The sequence below is a fragment of the Helianthus annuus genome, chromosome 2, assembly GCF_002127325.2.
Source record: "Helianthus annuus cultivar XRQ/B chromosome 2, HanXRQr2.0-SUNRISE, whole genome shotgun sequence".
NCBI classification, from domain to species: domain Eukaryota; kingdom Viridiplantae; phylum Streptophyta; class Magnoliopsida; order Asterales; family Asteraceae; genus Helianthus; species Helianthus annuus.
The window spans coordinates 110,376,612-110,396,217 of NC_035434.2; the positions used below are offsets into that span (position 1 = coordinate 110,376,612).

Genomic DNA, 19,606 nt, shown 5'->3' on the forward strand with positions numbered 1-19,606 from the left:
AGCTTCTGAAAAAGTAACCTATGATAATTAGGGTCCTCTAAATGTTAACCGGGTCATATTGAAATGTTTTTTCTAAGTAAGAACATATATGATTGGAAAGTTATGAATGAAGTTCTAGCTGGGTTCATCAACCCTATGATGAGAAGTATGTGGTGTGGTCATAAAGGACCGTTAACACCTAGCATGAAAGAAAGGAAAGTATAGAAAAATTTAAAAATGCTAGAATGAAGTGAACATGACCAAAGAATGAAATTTAGTAATGATCTCGAATGTTATAGTAGATGGCTAAGGAGAATGAAGCACTTGTTAACGAAATTTGTTTCGAGTAATTGATGGTGCGAGAAAGTAAGTAAGAAGGCTGAGGGATTCTATTTCCCTATGAACGAAAGGCATGCATGATATGGCCTATCATGACCAATGTTGATGATGATGTATAAGTGAAATGAAAGTTGTTAAAATATGAGTTACGCATGAATGTAACTTGAGATAACATAAAAAAGTATATGAAGTAATAAATGTAGAAAGTGTTTAATGTAGATGACAGATGAAGGGAATACAAACGATAACAAATGGCACGGTAAAAAGGAATAAAAGCAATGATTGCGGAAGAAGTTGGTATGGTCATAGAATGTAATGAAATGTATGGAAAACGAGTATGCTTAGACCTAGAATGTAGTGAAATGTTTGAATGATGAGTATGATCAAGCTTAGAAAGTATTGAACATGAGAGAATGATAGAATTTTGAGTGTAGTATGGTCCTAAGGATGAAAATCTTGTCAAATGAAAAGTAAATGTTAGTAGAATGAAAATTTTAAAGGAAGATATTTATGTGAAAACACGACACATGAGATAGAATGTAGAATATAGCGTTGGGAAGCAACACTTGAAGTTGAATATAGAAGGTGGCTACGAGACGTGTCACATGAGACGGGATGGAGGATGATGTGATGAAAGAAAGAAAAGTGGAAATGAACGGGTTGAACCCGTAGATGAAGGAGAATCAGCATATAAGGAAGAAAAGTACAAAAGAAGATGTTCTAACCCATAAGCAAAAACAGGTCAAACAAACTCAAACGAAATGCCCGAATGAACAGCCAGAACGCAAGGATTGTATCCGGGTGGTAAGCATGGATAGAACCTTAAGAAGGGGTTATAGACGGATAAAATTTAGAGTCTTTAGGTGGGAAGGAATGTATGAAAGCAAATGAGGAGATGCTTTTCTCCACCTAACTAAATGTAACAGGTATAAACATAACAGGTAAGTGGCACAAGTAGCCTGGTCGGTCAAGCATGATGTTGGACTAAAGGAATGTATATACATATATATAGGTGATGTATATGTGAATGTATGTGAAATAGGTTGTAGCTGGTTGTGGGAATATGAATAAGGATATGTTGATAGTTAACCGTGGTAGACCCAAACGGGATATACGAGTAAGAGTAAAACATATGACAAAGGTGGTATCATGTGATAGTGTAAGTAAATATATATACAAAGAAAGATGTTGAGGTATAAAAGATTACGATGGAAGAACTATGCGCTAAATGTGTTACGTATTAAGCATGTAGTGATCAACTCATGAGAATTAGAATGAATAATGGGCTAAGACCTAGATGAATGATTTAAGCACTTACAAGGATAGGGATTTTGTAGGAAATGGTATAATGATAGTAAGTATATTTGAATTTGAAAGTTTAAATGATATGAACTAATTTCAAGAATGATGGAGATGGCCCAACGTGTAAACATAATTAAATGTTGGACTTATTAATAAAGGATATAAAAGAAATGGGATGGCAAGAACAACGTTTGCATAAGTATGTCCAAAATCAACGAGGGAGTACAAATGTGCGAGTTAGTCCATACTGTAGGAATGGAAAGGGTAATGATCAAAGGTTATGAACTTCAATTGATGAAGTTGAACATGTAATATGGCTTGGAAGTAAATCATTAAACTAGTCAAAGTAAGGGGGATAACAAGATATTGCATACGAAAGGAATTTTGTAAATGATTGAAAAACATAAGCTAATGTGCAAATCGAAGTGCAATAGGAGAAAGGTGTGGAATGAATTAGCAAACAACTAATAGTGATGGAGTTACTAAATGTCGTTGTGGAAAGATGGTAAGAGTCGACCCGCGTATCGGAAAAATGGGTAGTGGAAAGGAAAGGAAAGGAAAGTAAGGAACTGGTAAGAAAGCGGAGTACATGCTTAGTATGCCAAATTTAGAATGATTAGAAAGAATTGTATGGAAAATGTGAAAGGTTAACGTTGAAGGAAGTTAGCATGAAAATACTAGAATGCATAACTATTAGAGAGGTAGAATGTTACATAAAGAAGGATTGCGTGGAATATAAAATAAAGAATATTTGAATGGAATGTGGCATAAAAGACATTTTGCCACAAGTAAACCTTGCAAAGAATATAAGATGGGATTTCGCTAAGACATGAAATTTTAGACTAATTGAGTAAAGGAATGAAAAAATTAAATGGATCTTGCCCCTAGTCGGGCTCCCTAGCGTATGTGAGGACTTAATTAGAAGGTAAACCTCTAAAGAAATGTTCACGAGTTAGAGTCTGTATACCTAATATTCATGGTTCGTATTATAAGACGACCCTACGAGGTAGAGTGTAATCTAAATTATCGAATGAATGGAATGGCATGTGTAATAAGCTTATAATCTCGTATAGAACGAAACCTTAGTAAGCATATAGGTAAGAATTAATCCATTGTGGTACAATGTTAGGTATTGCCTTAGCATTACAATTGCTAGAAGGAATGACGTATGTATGACAGCTATGGAATGTGATGACAAGTATAGTTACGTATGACACCTCGAGTGTAATATGAGTTACACAAATGTAAGTATTGATTACTCGATCATATTATACACCCGACTTGTATAAATGTATACATTAAATTGCGGTTAACCATGCAGATATGATAGATCATCAATGAAAGAAATATTGGTCTCGGGTAGAGATCACACGTAGGTATCGCAAGAAAAATATGAAAGAAATTATCAAGCAAGCACCATGAAAGAAATTTTTGCTTGATATTGGCCTAGGAAGGATGGTATGTATGTAGAAGCTAAATAGTTAGCACCTACTAAATGATGTATGACTTGTGATTTTATATGAATGAATAGGAATGAACAAGTATGAATATTATGATAATTATTTCCCTAAGTAGATGTTAGAGGTATGCGGGAATGATTAACTTGACAGATAAGTTTTAAGAAATCAAATTGAACAAATGAACGGTGATCATGGAATAATGTAATAGAATAGCATTGAATCATGCAAGATTGATTTACCAAGTGTATTAGACAAGTTTTAAAGTAGTAATGACCGATTCATCATGATGGATGATCGATTGAAAGCATGTTTTCGAAGTTTGAGGTATGTAATTACGAAGGGATACGGGTAGACCTGTCAGAAGGTATGTATTCAGGTTTCGAGGACGAAACCTTCTTTAAGGGGGTAGACTTGTAACACCCCCAAAATTCTAGAAGTCATAATATGATATTTTAATCAAGATGTGTTTAAAAAGAATAATGCAAATGTAAATTTTTGTTAAATGAAAGCTAAATTATGAGCTAGTAAATAAGTAAAAATGTCTAACCAAGTTAGTCATTTGGGGTAGTACATGAAATGTTATAAAGAAGGAGGGACCAAACTTGTTAAATGAGATGAATGTTTGGATAAACAAAGAAAAATGCAGAAAATTGAGATGAATGTGTGGGTTTGGTCATGGGTTTGAGAGAGGGCAAAAGGGTTCTTCCCTAAAAATCAATCCAACACAAATCTACCCCAATTGTTGATCTTAGAAGCTGGAATTTTATGCATGAAGCTTTATCTAAGCTTAATTAAGTACTCTTGATCTAAGGTATGTTGTAATTTTGGAAAATTTGATGTATGATGAAATTGGGTCTTTTGATAATCCGTATGTGCATGTGAAAATTTGATGATAGGGAGTTATAATTAGTCCATAAGACTTGACTAAAGTATGAAATTCGGATTAGATTAATGATTTTTATGTAGACCCATTTATGTATGAAAACTCTATGAAAATGATGATAATCTTGAGTAATGTTAGTTGTAATATAATATGTGAAATTAAATATTTATTGATAATTGATGTTAAACAACCTAAGAATTTGAAAAAATTATGTCTTAATGATGATTGCCATGATTTGGAAAAGACTTGGTAGGAATATGCTTATAATGCTTGTACATTATGCTTGTTAAGTTGTACTCACACTAGGTGCTCGATGAAATGCCTTGGGCTGAATTTGATAAGTTTAATTTAGACACTTGTTGTCAATATGTAATGATAATCAAAGAGAATGTGATTATGTTAAATTGTTGTTATGATGGCTCAAAGGGGTAAAAATGTGAAATGAAAGTTTATGTGAATTCTAAACGGTATGATGCCATGTTTAGGACAATAAAGGAAGAAAGTTCAAGTTGATCACAAGTAAAGGAAAAGCAAGGCCAAGGTAAGTTCTTATGAACTTCGCTTTGTTAGAATGTAGATTTTTATGTTAGTTCTTATAATGTAAATTTGATTGAAGTCCATGTTGAGATTTATGGTTAATGTTATAATGAGGAAATTGGTGAAGTATTGGATTAAATGGAAGGTATATTCGATGACCCGTATGAACGGGTTGAAAGTATGAAAAGTAAATTATGTTGATGATGTAAGGACCCGTAGTTAAACGGGTCAAATAAGATGGAAACACAAGGCGATTGTAATGGCTATGTGTTGACTTTTAAAAAGTCAAACTAGCAAAGTATGTAAAAGATGGATGTGAGTCTAAGCAATGACCCGTATAAGCGGGTCGGACGAAACGTTAAGTATTCATGATGATAGAGATGGAAATGTGTAATATCCATTTATTTGGAGTTGTCATTTGTGAAGGATGATTGAAAGGGCAATTTGACTTGGTAACGGGTAATGTAATTTAAATGAACTAACATGTAAGTTGTGGTTATGGATGTAGGTAAATCGCATGCTTGAACTCGGCGGCTCGGAATGAACACTCTACAAGGCCTGTACGCGCTTCTGAATGCAAGATTTGTCAAACGGGTCGAAACTTAATGTTAACTTTTGAAACTTTGTAAATTTAGCTTTTATGGTATTTTGTTAACATGATAAATTGATGTAAGTTAGTTGTGAAGTTTATGACTATCGAACCGTTAGATGAATGTTTTAAAATCTTTAAATTCGGTTCAATTTTTGGAAAGGGTATTTTTGTAAAAATACCAATGTTAGTAAAGAACATTATCATGTTGTGTCGTTTTGATTGTTTGACAAAGATGGGCGTTTCACCAACGGATCGTAAGGGTCACGGCTTACGGTCCGTAAGGACCTTCAGCGCACACAATTATTCAAACACCCTTGCGGACCGTAAGGGCTAAGCCTTGCGGTCCGTAAGGGACCTCGAGAAACTAAAATTTGAGATTTTTACAACTTTAGTCCTTGGACTTTGATTCTTTTGCCATTTGGCAATTATAGTCCATCTCCTTCCCAGAGTCAGGATTAGTCAAAGATCCGGTACGCATTTTAGTTAACGCACAGTAATAGTTCCTCTCCTTCCCATAATCGGGATCAGTCAGGGATATGAAACATGTTTTCAAAGAACGTAGAATATAAGTCTTTCCTCCTTCTACATAGTTGGGGTTAATTGGAGGTTTCTCCTTCCACATAGTCAAGATTAATTGGAGGATTAGACATGTATCGTTACTTAGTTGAATGATAAATTCCCTTTCCTTAGTTGGAAACTTGGGAGACGTGTCGTCTCACAATTGGATGAAAATTTTACGGGTGTTACACATCATCACTATGATTCAGCGCCCGTGTCATTTATACGTTGAAGAGTTCTTGTGTAGGCCGACATGCACCAACGTAACGAATTTGTACAAAAAACACGAGGAAAAACACCACATTTCAAGGATGTTAGGTAGCATTGAGTGTACGTATCTTGTGTGGAGGATGTGTCCAACTGAGTTACGAGGCCAATATATGTGAGTTGATCACGATTACCCAACGGTCGTGGTCGAAGCGGTCACGTCACAAGATTTATGGTTTTGACATACGTATTGTGGTCTGCCCAATTCATAAATGACATCAATGTGCTCCAATAATCTCCAAAATATTTCGCTGAACGGGATGGAACCCTACCTTAGTGTCCATTAAAAGTGAATGGACATACATACCAACGTGGATACTATTTAACCGATGGGATCTACCCAACTTGGTCAACGTTTGTGAAAACGTATCCATTTCCCGTCGATCCAATTGATAAGAAGTTCAAGAAATTGCAAGAAGGGGCTAGAAAGACATGAAGCGTGCTTTTGGGGCCCTAAATGGAAAATGATGCATACTTAGGAGACCCATGCGTGCTATGACGGTGGACAAGATTATTAGCGTGCGTATACGTGTAGGATACTGTAGGATCGGTTTTTAACTCCCGAACGATTGCGTATGACACGTGTGGCGTGCGGAATCCGTACACGTGCGTGGACTGAACATGAGAACTGTACTATAATCTATGATTCGATTTAATGATATGAAAACGTACATCAAACGTGAATCACCTTTTGCCTTTCTCTCTCTACTTTCTCTCTCTAGCTTCAAAGCTCTCCAAACTCCAAATGTGGCAAAAGTTCTAAACTAAAGCCTTATACCTCCAATTTATAGGAAAGGCTTCTAAGCTAAGTTTAATGAAATTACAATTATGCCACCTTGATTTTTCTCCTATATTTTACAATATAAAGCTTGGTTTCATTCTGTTTCTGCTACGATCTGTATTAACGGAGGCGATAGACATAAATGCACTAACAGACTCCCCCTTGGATATTGCCGCAGTCAATCTCGTAGCGTCTTGTCTTTCTCTCTCTCTCTGAGTCTTCTTGAAGCTTTATCACATCTTCAGCAACATAGACTCCCTCTTGATCGAACAGAATCCCCGTGGATCTGTCTTCAGCTTTAGCCCCCCCCCTTTCGTTAAACTCTTTCTTCTGGCTCCCCCTTTCATCAAGCTTCCTTACTTTTGGGATCGACACCTGGCTTTCCGGATACAAACTCCCCCTTGCGTTGAGCTCATCTTCAGACTCCCCCTTAGACTCGGCTATCGGGATCGTAGTCTGGTACAACATCTGCAAATTCTTAAACATTTATAAGTAAAAATGTTCTGAACATCTAGGAATGATTACCTGGCTCTTTAAAAACTTTTTGAATCAAGAACCTGGCTCTAAAATATAATAATATGAATATATCCAGGATTAACTTGACTTCACTCCCCCTATCAAAATACTTTATAGATTTGGCAGTATTAAGAATCCAAAACTGTAACCTGGCTCTTTTCAACAGATTTTAACAATTTAAACATCCAATTCCCTCACAGTTAATCATCCAAGTCCAAATTAATGACCTTGGAGATACCACAAACTGTTTTTGATTTTTGAGTAAAAACTTCAAGTTTCAATTTAGTGAACTTGTTTTATTTTCAGAAACACGTTCAGCATACTTAGATTTTGAAACTCACCTTCTCAGACATCGGTTGTCGAAAATAAAGTAGAATCAAAATCTTTTTGTATTTTTCTGAAACATAAAGCAGTAAAGAAATACTTACAAACATATTTACAGACAATATTTTTGTTTGAGTTTGCGTCAGAGGATCATATCAGTTTATGACAAATCACTAGCACCGTTGAGCTTTTAAGACTTTAATTTCTAAACGATTCACTTAGATTATCAGTATACTGATCCACTTAAATTTTCACACAAAGTTTAATTGATTCGAGATACGGAATTAGTGTTTTAAGGACTTAACTTATTCGCGTGTCCCACCTCAGAATATACTCCCGTATCAAAATTCCCTAGATTCAGTCTTACATGTGAATATACCAATTTGATATCTGTATTCTGGGTTAGTGCGAGACCTTGAGTGCTCAGGTATGAACTTCCGTTCAGTCAAAGAGATGAAGGCTCGACTTTAGGTGTGTTCCCTTTAGAGAATCTTTTCTTCAACTGCAATTGATTCATATCTTTTGATATTTTTCAATTTTTATGCAGAGGGTAAGCTTTTAAAGCGCGTAAAGTATTATACGAGGCCTAGGCCATTGCTTCCATAATATCAGAAGACCAGGTATAATACCCCAGATATCAAATAGCATAAAGACCTAGTATCTCAGAATCAGACAATCTCTCAAACAAGATTTTGGGGGTTACCCATATATCCGAGAGATGTTCCCCACGAGATAAGTAAGTATTTGATTTTTAGGTTTATATCTCAAAAACAATCTACTAAGCGTGTAAAAACCTACTGGCATATCATCAGTGAGACCGTTTATCACATTTTAACTTTCCAATTCTTTAGCGTATAGTGATTGTCTACTGATGTACTATCATTTCCTCTTTTTACACAAAACTCTTTTTGAATTTTATCATGTTTTTGGCGTTTTAAAATTTTCTAATGTTTTTGTATTTTCTGACAACGCTATACTCCCCCTAAAATTCAAAACATTTAAAGAAAATTTGACAACCTGATACTGATAGCTTTGTCTCGCCATTCATTTTCTGCTTCACATGCTCTGTTTTGCAGAAAATATAGCGTATAACGTACCCCCATGATTTACAACACATTGATAGTTTGAAAAACGTTATCTTGTGAAATTAATCATGTTTGTTCAGCCGTGAGGGTTTCGGCATATTCAATCAACATATTTTTGGAATTTTTGAATTTTTGACAAAATTTAAAAACAAACATATTTTTTATTTTTCAATTTTTTGACAAAATAAAAACATATTTTTGGTTTTTTAATTTTTTTAGTTTTTTAGGTTTTTGAAATATTGTTTATTTATGTACAGAAATGAATAAACTCCCTGTTTTCAAACGCAGGGACCAGCAGCCTCCTTTTCTCGTGCCAGGTTGCTCCGATACTCCTCTAGATGACATTCAGTTGTCTTTGGGAGCACCCGCACATTCAAACTATTCAATTACTTGAACAAATTAGCCCAGGTCTGTTTGACCTTAGGCATTTCAACACAATATGATTCATTCAACTTCGGAAAATCTTTATCATTTTTCACAAATGTATTTTCATTTCGATTATCACTCACAGAAACCTTTTGTTTCTTTTCTACCCAAATTTGTCCTTTTGAAGCAATTCTTTTTGTAAAATGTGAATCATTTTGAGTGTTTTGATTTTGAAAAACTTTTATTTTCCAAAACTGATTTGGTTTCGTTGCATCGACAGTTGTTTTCCAACTTTGTGTTGTTCTAAATCTGGGTATGTGAGAATTCCAGGTTTGTCTTGAATCGAACCTATTCGGATTTGATTTCCAAGTTTGATTCGAACCAAACTTGTTTGTATTGTACCTCCAAGTTTGTTTTGAACCAAATCTAGTTGACGTTTGTTTCACATCGTCAGAATTCTGTTTTTCAACATCATCAGACTTCTTTTTCGTCTTAACACCAACAGGTTTCGGATTTGGACACTTGTGTGCAAGATGTCCTGTTTGATCACATTTGAAACATGTTCTCTTTGAAACATCTTTCACCTGTTGTTGTTGCTTTTTCTTTTTAGCATAGAACTCTTCATTAGACTGACGCCTAAATTGGAGTTATTTCTCTTCTTCGGAACTTGTTCTGTGACATCTGTGCTTGTGAAATCATTGTACAAACTCTGAACAATTCAATATCAATAAAACAATGTATTTTGATCCCAATGTTTGTTTATTTATGTTTGACATTTTGCACGTTTTGATTTTTGATCGATTTTGAACTCTATGTCGCTTTTTGGAAAGCTATACGCAAACTGATGCGTAAACGTAATTAGTTTATCACGAAAAACACTCCGGAACAGCAACATAAGCTTAACATACCTTAAATAACCTTTACATAACTTAGAAATAAGTTTTAAAGGGTTTGGTTTGGCAAAAACAAGTTTATTCGCTTACAGGGACTATTTGCGTCAAACTGCAAAAGTCTGCCGTTTCGTATGGCAACGTATAGTCCGGGACATGACCATAAGCTAAACATACCATAAATAACCTAAACATAGCTTAGAAATAAGCTTTGAGTGGTTCGGTGTGCGAAAATATGCTTATTTGATCTTACAGGGACTAAAAGTGTCAAAAACGGCGTAAGTTTGCATTTACGCGCATATCTACCGTTCTGACCACATCTAGACATCCAAAACTTTGTAGACACTAAAATATTTTTATTTTAGTGATCGGCACGCAAAAATACCATTCGTCACTTAATTTGGATCGTTTTCGCGTTCGTTCGAGTTTCGTCGTAATTAGACGAATAACGCGACCGTACGACCAAACGAACCGACACCCGGGACTTCTCCGAGCATATTTTGAGTCCTATATACTTTGACTACCTTGTAGAGCCTTGAAAATGGCTTAACGAGGGTTAAAAGTGCCAAAAAGCAGCTTATACATGTGCAGGGACCAAACCTGTCAAAAATGAAACTGTTGCTGAAACAACCAGAGGTCGCGGGCCGCGTAAGCCCAGTCCCTATTCTTACGCGGGGCACGACAGAAGGCCCAATAACAGAAAGTTTTAATTCAGCTGCTGTCTTGGTTTTTAAAGCTGGTTTCTGCATTTGGTGGGCTGGTTTGTGTGATGAACAAGTCCTACAATCAGTAACCAATACATGTATGGCTGTGATTTCTTTCTTGTTGGCCAAACAAACACATGTGATGATCTTGTTTCATCACAACAAGTATAAATACCCAAGCTTTCTCATTTGTTTCCTCACCCTTGATCTGATTAATGCTCTAAGTTGAAGCCTTTGCTTCATACCTGAGTGTTTTAGATCAAGTTCTTCCTAGCTTGGACCCTTTGTAAGCTTCTTTCGTGCTTTTATCGCTTTTCAAGCGTGAAAGTCAAACAGTGTTTGACTTTCTGCTTTGACCAGGCAGTGGTCAACACAGAGTTCGTTTGAACTTTGCAACGTGATTGTAATCACGATGGTTATAATCCTTAGCGATTATACCTACTGATTACCACGTTAACTAGGTATAGTGACGAGTCAAAGTTTCGGTCAAAATGCGTTTTAGCACGCATTTTGCAATGGAACTACTTTTAGGTATCAAAACACTTTGTTTTGATACCAATTCAGTTTCCTAAGTTAGTTAAACATGTTTTGACATGTTTAACTCGTCACTACTAGTTTAGTGCTTGTTTAGGGTCATAAGTTAAGCGGTCTAGACAACCGTTTAGACTTTCGAACCCGACCCGTTTGGTCGATCATTAGGATCCGACCAAGCATGTTAGTGATCATAGTTGCATAGGGAATAACCTCTGAGGTTATACCCTATGATCACATAGGGTTGGTTAGTTATTCGTTAAGTCGTTTACATGCCCATAAAAATGACCAAAATGCCCTTTTGAAGCATAAATCCGTATTTTGCATATGTGAACATGTTTTTGACATATGATCTGATTTAGTAACATTTTTAGGCATATTTGGGCGTGTAAGACTTGACATAACACGTAGATAACCATCCGACCATAGTTTTACGCAAACGACGCATTATAGTAGCTTATACTACCATAATGGGTCGAAACGGGTCAAAAGCACTTAGGTAGACTTCCAAATCAGAATGTTAGCTCTATTAAATCATGCCATATTAGTTCAAATGCTCATTTGATTTATAGAACATCATTCTATCCTATCTCCCGATTTAGGATCCGATTATTAACATAGTTACCTATATTAGGTGCCGTTTGAATTCGTGATCCTTGGAGCTTTAGTTGGTCTTATTCTCAAGACTAATAAGCAATCCCATGTGAGTACATTGTTCCCCTCTTTTACCGCTTTCAAATACTTTGGGGTGATACACATGTGTATACTTGTTACTTTCGTGATTTTCATGCTTTCATGACATAAACATGCTAGTTTCACTTAGTACACATATAGTACATGATTTCAACTATGTTTTGCTATGTATGTTAAGCATGCTAGCACATTGATTTCATAGACACTTTGTTGCATATGTTTACTCAGCATATGGACGCATTGTTTTACATGACATTTCTGCTATGTATGTTTACTGAGCATGCTAGCACATTGATTTCATGAACATTTCTACTATGTATGTTTACTTAGCATACTTAGTACATGGTTTTCATTTAGCATGCTTACATTGGTATGACATTTGGTATGTTTAACGAGACAATAATACATTCATTAACACTGATCATGCCGCTCGGTAGTATGTAATGGTACCATAGGACTTGACAAAACCCGTTTCCGACTTCCTAGGTTTGTTTGGAAGTTGGGAATGACAGAATCCGATATACATAATTTAGATAAACCTTTAATTTGTTTAAGGTTTTTTCGCCACAGTCGCAAGGCTTGAATGTATACGTTTTAACATTACTGCATAAATACTCGTATCCATAAAGCATTGTTTTCTGCAAAACATAACATTTGATTTAAACTTAGGTTTATTCAAAAACTGTGTTTTGTACATTTTCCTATGGGGTTGAGTAATTACTAGTTATTCACCATACATGACATTTGTTTTCACATTGACATTATCATATAGTTTGAGTAGATACTTTCTACTTGCTATGCATTACATTTAGTATTATATGATACATTTTACACATGACATTGAACATGGTTTACACATAAACATTTGGACATTGGTTTTAAACAAGACATTTTGATTGATTATTGATAAGTGACTTATGTAACGGGGCTATGTTGATTATTGATAAAAGCATGGTGGATACGCCGCTGGTACTTCCTATATATAAGTGCTTTTATTGTATTACACATTGTTGCGTTATCTAAACCACTTCAACAAGACATGAAACATTTTATACAAGGACACAACATTGTTTTACAAATTACATATTTTATACAAATCCACTTTTACTTGGTTATTCATTTAACCATGCATTATCCTTTTATTATCATTCGATTTTCACATCGATTTTCATATGATTTTATAAAGGAAAACATTTTACAAGGTTCATGACTACATTTTTGTTAAACACTTCTTTTAACTACAAGTCATGAATCCTGCATAATCAAAACCTATGTATCTCACAGGCATTTTTATGCTGACATACCTATTTTTACATGTGTTTCAGGTGCTAATGCATGATGATGTGTGTGCTTCACTTAGGCGGACTTGGGCCTTAGTGACTTAAAAGACAGTTATTTATGTTATGTTTAGTTTGAACTCCAAGACAATGTAAACTTTAATTTTAATAATACAAAACTTTAATTACCATGGTTGTTGAAACAATAATTCTGTCGCTCCACTCCCCGACGTTTTCGCCGCGGTTTGTTGTTTTACGCGTTTGGGGTGTGACATGTTCCGTGAATAAAATTCATTTTCGTCTGATAATTTGGTGTTTCATTTCTTTTCCAATTCTGTTTCTTTTTATAACCCAACCCAGCATTCATGTTTTTCTTCTTGAAACCAGGTTTGTTATAAAAAGTTTTGTGATTCTTTCCATCGAACTTTGAAATCTCGGATTTTTTCAATTTCAATCATTTCGAAAACTTTGTCAATCTTTTCTTTAATCACATTCTGAATCGGGAATTCAATATCTGAGAATAATTTGTCCAATCCAATCATGGTATAAACCAATCCTTTTGAATCATCATTCGCCTTTTTCTCAGATTTTGAGTTTTTCAGATAACATTCATGAAAACTACCTTCATTTTCATCTTGTGATTCAGATTTACCTGTTTCAACTGACTCTTCTTTCAAAACACTTTCAACGACCTTACCTACCACCTCTGAATCACTAGCATCATCATATTTGGAATAGGTTACGTCAATGTTATCTGGCAATTGATCAACCACGTTGAAAGCTTTTTCCACCTTCTCGTCATCAGAGAATGTGAACTTTTCCTCAAACGGTGGTGGAACCTAATGATACTCTGAGCCAATTCCTTTCTTGTTTTGCTCAGAATCTTTGCCATTTGGTTTTAGATTGAAAATGCATGAACATATCATGAAGCGTGATAACTGTGTAACTTGTTGTTATCTCGTTCTAAATCAACTATTTTACGCTTTAGCTTAGCAACATCTTCAATGTAAGAATTTACAACTTGTTGCTTTATTTCATACTGTCGCTTAAGCGTATCAGATGTTTCAGAACAATGTTTCAATCTCGATTGAACAAGTTTCATTTGACTCTTCACGTCTTCATATGATTCTTTTGTGATATGATATGCAAGTTTTATCGAATCATACTCTTTCTTCATTTCTTGAAACGAATTTTCTTTTTGCAAACACTCTTCTGTCATTTTTGAAATCTTTTTTTCCAAAATTTCATTTTCTTTTACTAAACTCTTGCATTTTTGTGTCAATTTTTCGTTATTATCTTTCAAAATCTTTTCGTTTTCTAAGAATTCTTTGCATTTTTCTTTGAAAACTTTTTTGATTTTAGTGAATTCTAGATCTCTTGTTCTGAATTTTTCATCTTTTTCAGTACAGGCACTGCACGTTTCCATGCATTTCTTGCACTGTTCAACATTTTTGTTTAAGTTTTCAGATTCAGTTGAGATGTTTACCTCAGTCATCGGTACTTCGGCTTTTTTTGCCGTCTGTGTCTGATCAGCTTCTTTTTCCTGTTGTTTCCCACCAGCACCATCAGCACCGATCTCTTCAACCGAACTTTCAACCTTCACATCATCTTCGTCTTTCTTCTTTGGATCATCTCCATTTTGCTGTTCTTCAGTAACAGCTTCTTCAACAACTGCTCCGTCTTCTTTTTCTTTCTCTTCCTCAGCTACCTTCTTCAAATCATCCACCAACCTTTCAACATTCTTCTTCATCCTCTCTTCATCTCTCTGTCTTAGACTCGCTGTCATGACATCTCTGATGATTTTATCCATCTTTTTCTCATAATGTTTATCTTTTGTAACATTTGAATAGTACTCGCCGGATAGAGGGATTACTGCAAGAACGTCGTCATAGACCACTTCTTTTGGATGAACAACTGGTTCACCTTTGCTGTTGACATAACATTCTCGTTTCTTATCATACCTTCCATAGTTCTTTGCTTCTTCATATTCCTTCTCCATCTCTTCAATTCGATATCCAACAATACATCTCTCTCTGTATATCTTTTCTTTCAAAATCTCTTCTTTTGTTTTCTCTTTCACAACAGCAACAAATGCATTATGTTTATTTGTGGATATAGTTCTGCCATGTGCTGTGAACGTGTAACCGACAACATCCTCTTCTGGAAGTACTTGACTCCAGTCATACCCTTCATCATCTTGGATCACAACACAAGCTCTTGACTTCTCTTTCTCAGAATTATCGTCAATTTGTTTCAACCTTGGTGATTCCTCTCTGTTCCTGTGATAAATCGCTTTTTGATAGTAATCTTCTTTAAACGGATTAGCGGTTTCTTCAACAGCAGAGTTTTTGCATTCTCTTTTGAAATGACCCTTTTGCTTGCATTTGAAGCAGGTCACTTTTGATTTGTCAAAGCCCAGTTTTGTTGATGGTCCACAGATTGATTGTCTGCCAGTAATATCCATGAACCGCTGAGCTCTTTGAATGCAGCTTGCCAAACACCATCTCAGATCAATTAGTTCCATCTCTTCTGGATTGCTCTGGTCATAATCTTCCTTTGTTAGTTCGGAATTTCCAATTTTCCCAACTACCAGATCTTCGTATGATTCCAGAATTAATCCCAGAAGGCTCACTTGCTGTTTAACAGCGTTGATGCTCATTGTTGGAGAATTCTTCAGCTTTAAAGCGATGTTGCAGAGAATCTCATCAGAGTCTTTAGAGTTGATGTTGTTGATGATGAATGATATCCTAGATCATAGCTTGATGAGCTTTTCTGTGAGTCTTTCGTCTTTTCAACACTATATACAGTCTTTAGCGGTTCACTAACTGTCACCGAAGGTACACTGCCCTTGAAGTAAAGACCAACATTCTGATGATGTGAAGAACTGCTCATCTTGCTTTGCTTTTGCAGCTCAAGCTCATGACTTTCTATCTTTTCTATCAAAACATCAAGAGTAATTGTATCAAACAATACATCGTTTTTCAAAATAAACACAAACGTTTGCCACTGATCAGCTCGTGGTAACGCTTCAATGATTTTGTCGATGATTTCCTCACGTGTTTTTACAATTCCAAACCTATCAAGTTCAATTTTAAGTTGATAGAAGCTTTCAATCATTTGTCATACATATTCACCTTTTAAACCGTCAAATAAATCAAACTGATTTTGATGAATCGTTGTGATTAAGCAATGCAAAAATGTCATCTCTAATCGACTGTTGGATTAGAGCAATCATTCTTCGTTCATATGAGAAGTTGTTTTTGTCATCAACGGATAAGCTTTTGGGTGGAATTTCTTCGTTTTTATCATCGACTGGTCTATTGTATCCGAATTCCATGCAAAACCAGCTTTCGTGCGCATAAGCTTTGGCCTAGTTGATGAATCGTTCTTTCCCCCATGTATAATCTTCAATACTGTCGAGCTTTGGTGGTTTCGAATGAGTTCCGTATGTAACACCCTAGTTATTATTTAACATTTTTCGTATAATTTAAACTCATAATCATGTAATTACAATCGCAATTATACTGAAAATACGGGCTTGTTAAAAACTTTTATAATTTAAGCGATATACATAATGTGATTTAATTCGTCGTTTAGAATAACGACAAAACAACGTTGCGGAAGCTTTATTAAACGTGTGTTCGGTTCTTGCTTGACGCTTGATCTTCATCCGGGCTCTCGACATACACCTGTGTTCAAAACCGACTCAACAGTTAGTTTTGATTACGTTAAATAACGGTACCAAACAAGATATATGATAATGGAAAGAAATCCCAAAGATAATCTCTTGATCCAAAACATTGCATTTCAAGTTTGCCTCCACCGTAACTTACGGTGGCACCGTAAGTTACGGTGGTCTCTGTTTAAGACTTTCCCCACCGTAACTCAGGGGGAGACTGCCGTAAAGAGTTCAACTCCACCGTAACTTACGGTGACACCGTAAGTTACGGTGGTCCTTGTATTCAGCCTTTTTCCATTTGCCGCTTAATGACACGAAAACTTCCGTATCTTTCTATTCGTTAGTCTGTTTGACCTACCGTTTCTTCCTACGTGTTTGTAATTTGATTCTCCATTATGTGGAGTTAAAATCCGACATTCGGCTTAACAAAGTTTAAGACTTTTAAGTCTTCAGCTTATTACCCTTTATACCAAGTTTTGACCCGTTTATGCATTTTATCAAACAAACATATTTATTTGATTCCTATATTTCATGCACTTCTTCAAATAAATGTTATATACCATATTAGGTTCGAATCACAGGTTTAATACACAAATTAAACCTGTTTTCACTAGTATGCTTATTTTGACCCGTTAAGGATATTTTAAGCACTTTTAAGCTCAAATTCGCTTTCATTCTAATCTAGCATTGTAACCTATATTTCTTATCTAGTACTCTTCCATCACAACTAAATGTGTGTTGGATTTAAAGTAGATATCTATGTGTTCCGAATTATACTCCTTGAAATATCATTTTACGGCAAAGACTCGTATGGAGTCTTTCGGCCCAAGAATTACGTCTTTCACTACCCATACTCGTTCTAAACTTTTGTTTAATCATAAGACTCGTTTCCAAACAACCTCTAAGGGTTGTTTGTTCAATTTAGCCTACAAGGGCGTTTTGGTCGATTTTGGTCCTTCTTCTACAATGAAGGACTATCACCAATTATTCGACCAAATTAGCACTTTTACATACATCATAAATATGCGTACCTGGCTCGGATCAACAAATAGACCCGATTTATACCTCGCTTTTATTATCACATTTTCTATGGTGACGGGAGTATCCGAATCGTTAATTGCTCCTGTTATCACAAGACTTGACAACCACATTAGTCGATATTGTCAAATGGTGTTATCACGCCAATTGACCCGTTTGGCCTATACGACCAAGCATCTTCATAAGTAGCAAAACATGGTTATTAATTTTACCAATTTGCTCATCCGACCCATTTCGGATTTTTGCCACTAGACCCCTTTTTAAACCACAATTTACTTTAGTCGATATTTGACTAAATTTCCATCTTTACTCATTTTCTCGCTATTAGTTGCACTTTAAAGTGATCTTAACGAAAACTCATTAATTATTAGTCATTACGTGACTAAATTACCGTTTCGCCTCTTTTCACCGTGACCCTTGGTTTTTATCATTTATGTTTGTTCCGACTCGTGTTAATAGCGTCGGAACCCTTATTTCGGATATTACACTAATCGCATTTTGTAATTTACAAAATAATGCATATTCTACAAAAAGGATGTAAGCGTCGCTTACCTTGCATCCGGTTATGCTCCTTTTTCGCGTACCCGATCCGTTTGACCCGCTCCTTGCCCAAGCCTCCATCTAGCTTGTCAAGAGTCAAACCATCATTGTAATTGTAAGATGGTTAGGTTAGTCATAATCATTTACGACTATTCCATCCTACTCTTCTTATATCGAATTTACCATCCGATCATACACTTGGTCGATTTGACTTTTTAAAGTCAATCGACTTATCAACTTATTCATTGCACATTTTCACTTCTAATTTCAAGCACCTTAGTTTTCACTTAGGCATTTTAACAGACACCTAATGTGCATACATTGTTTTTTACACATTTTACAACTAGGTAACATGATTTCAAGCATCTATATCACGATCTTAACATCAATTCCTCTATATCATATAACAACCCATTTTATGGTAAATATGATTTATGTACCCAAACACCTAAATGGTTCAAGTACTTTGTCTTACTAACTAATATGATGATTCTAATCACAAGTTTGACACTAACATCATCATATCATAAAAACCCATCTCAAGTCATGTATGTTAAACACTTAAACTTGCAAATTGTTCAAGTATCTTGTTTCTACTAGCAACTATGATGATTTTAAACATGTGTAAACCATCATCTTCACTACATAATCAAAACCCACTTAGCACAAAATAGGTTAATTATCAAATCCCTAGTTTTGACAACAATTCATCAAGCTTTCTACTAGGGTTTGTTTCTAGACTAAGATATAATCACAATAACACTCATGGATTCAACATTCATTCCAGAATTTCGATTTTGATTATTCATCATAATCTCAAAGTGTCACCAAATCGTAAAATTCGACATACCTTGTAATCCCCATGACTAGGTGATCATGAATTCGTGTTCATGCATCTGATTTGAGCTAGTTCTGCCCTTCAATTTGGTGATTCTTGGCACTTTAGGGTTTTGAGCAAGAGAGCCTTCCTGGCTCTGGTTAAAATCGCAGACATACACACACGTATGTGTGTGTTTTATTTATTTATTTTGTTTTGATAAAAGCTTGTCTCATTTGCCCAGGTTTAGTCCCTCAATTTACCCAAGTTATTTAAAGGGTTATCTATTTCTTGTTTCTTTTATTGTTTTAACAACACTTAACCAACTAGGTTGATATCCCTAGTTACTTAATGGGTTTGGGGAAGTCATAACCCGTAGTATTTCTAAGTCCCGTTAACCTGTCGGGCTTTATATACGCTTTGTTTTCTCAAAGCGTTTATTCTCTTT

General features: G+C 35.4%; 2 long non-coding RNA genes across 2 annotated transcripts; one reads left to right on the forward strand and one right to left on the reverse strand.

Moving 5' to 3' along the window:
* Positions 1-3,753: 3,753 nt before the first annotated feature.
* On the forward strand, positions 3,754-5,198 carry LOC110904324. Its single transcript, XR_002572477.1, has 3 exons — positions 3,754-3,891; positions 4,449-4,504; positions 5,009-5,198. It is a non-coding gene; the product is annotated as an uncharacterized LOC110904324 (long non-coding RNA).
* Positions 5,199-17,399: 12,201 nt separating this feature from the next.
* Positions 17,400-19,379, reverse strand: LOC118487261. The gene is made up of 3 exons (XR_004881054.1): positions 19,192-19,379; positions 18,354-18,422; positions 17,400-17,886 (listed from the first exon to the last, which is right to left on the reverse strand). It is a non-coding gene; the product is annotated as an uncharacterized LOC118487261 (long non-coding RNA).
* Positions 19,380-19,606: the final 227 nt, after the last annotated feature.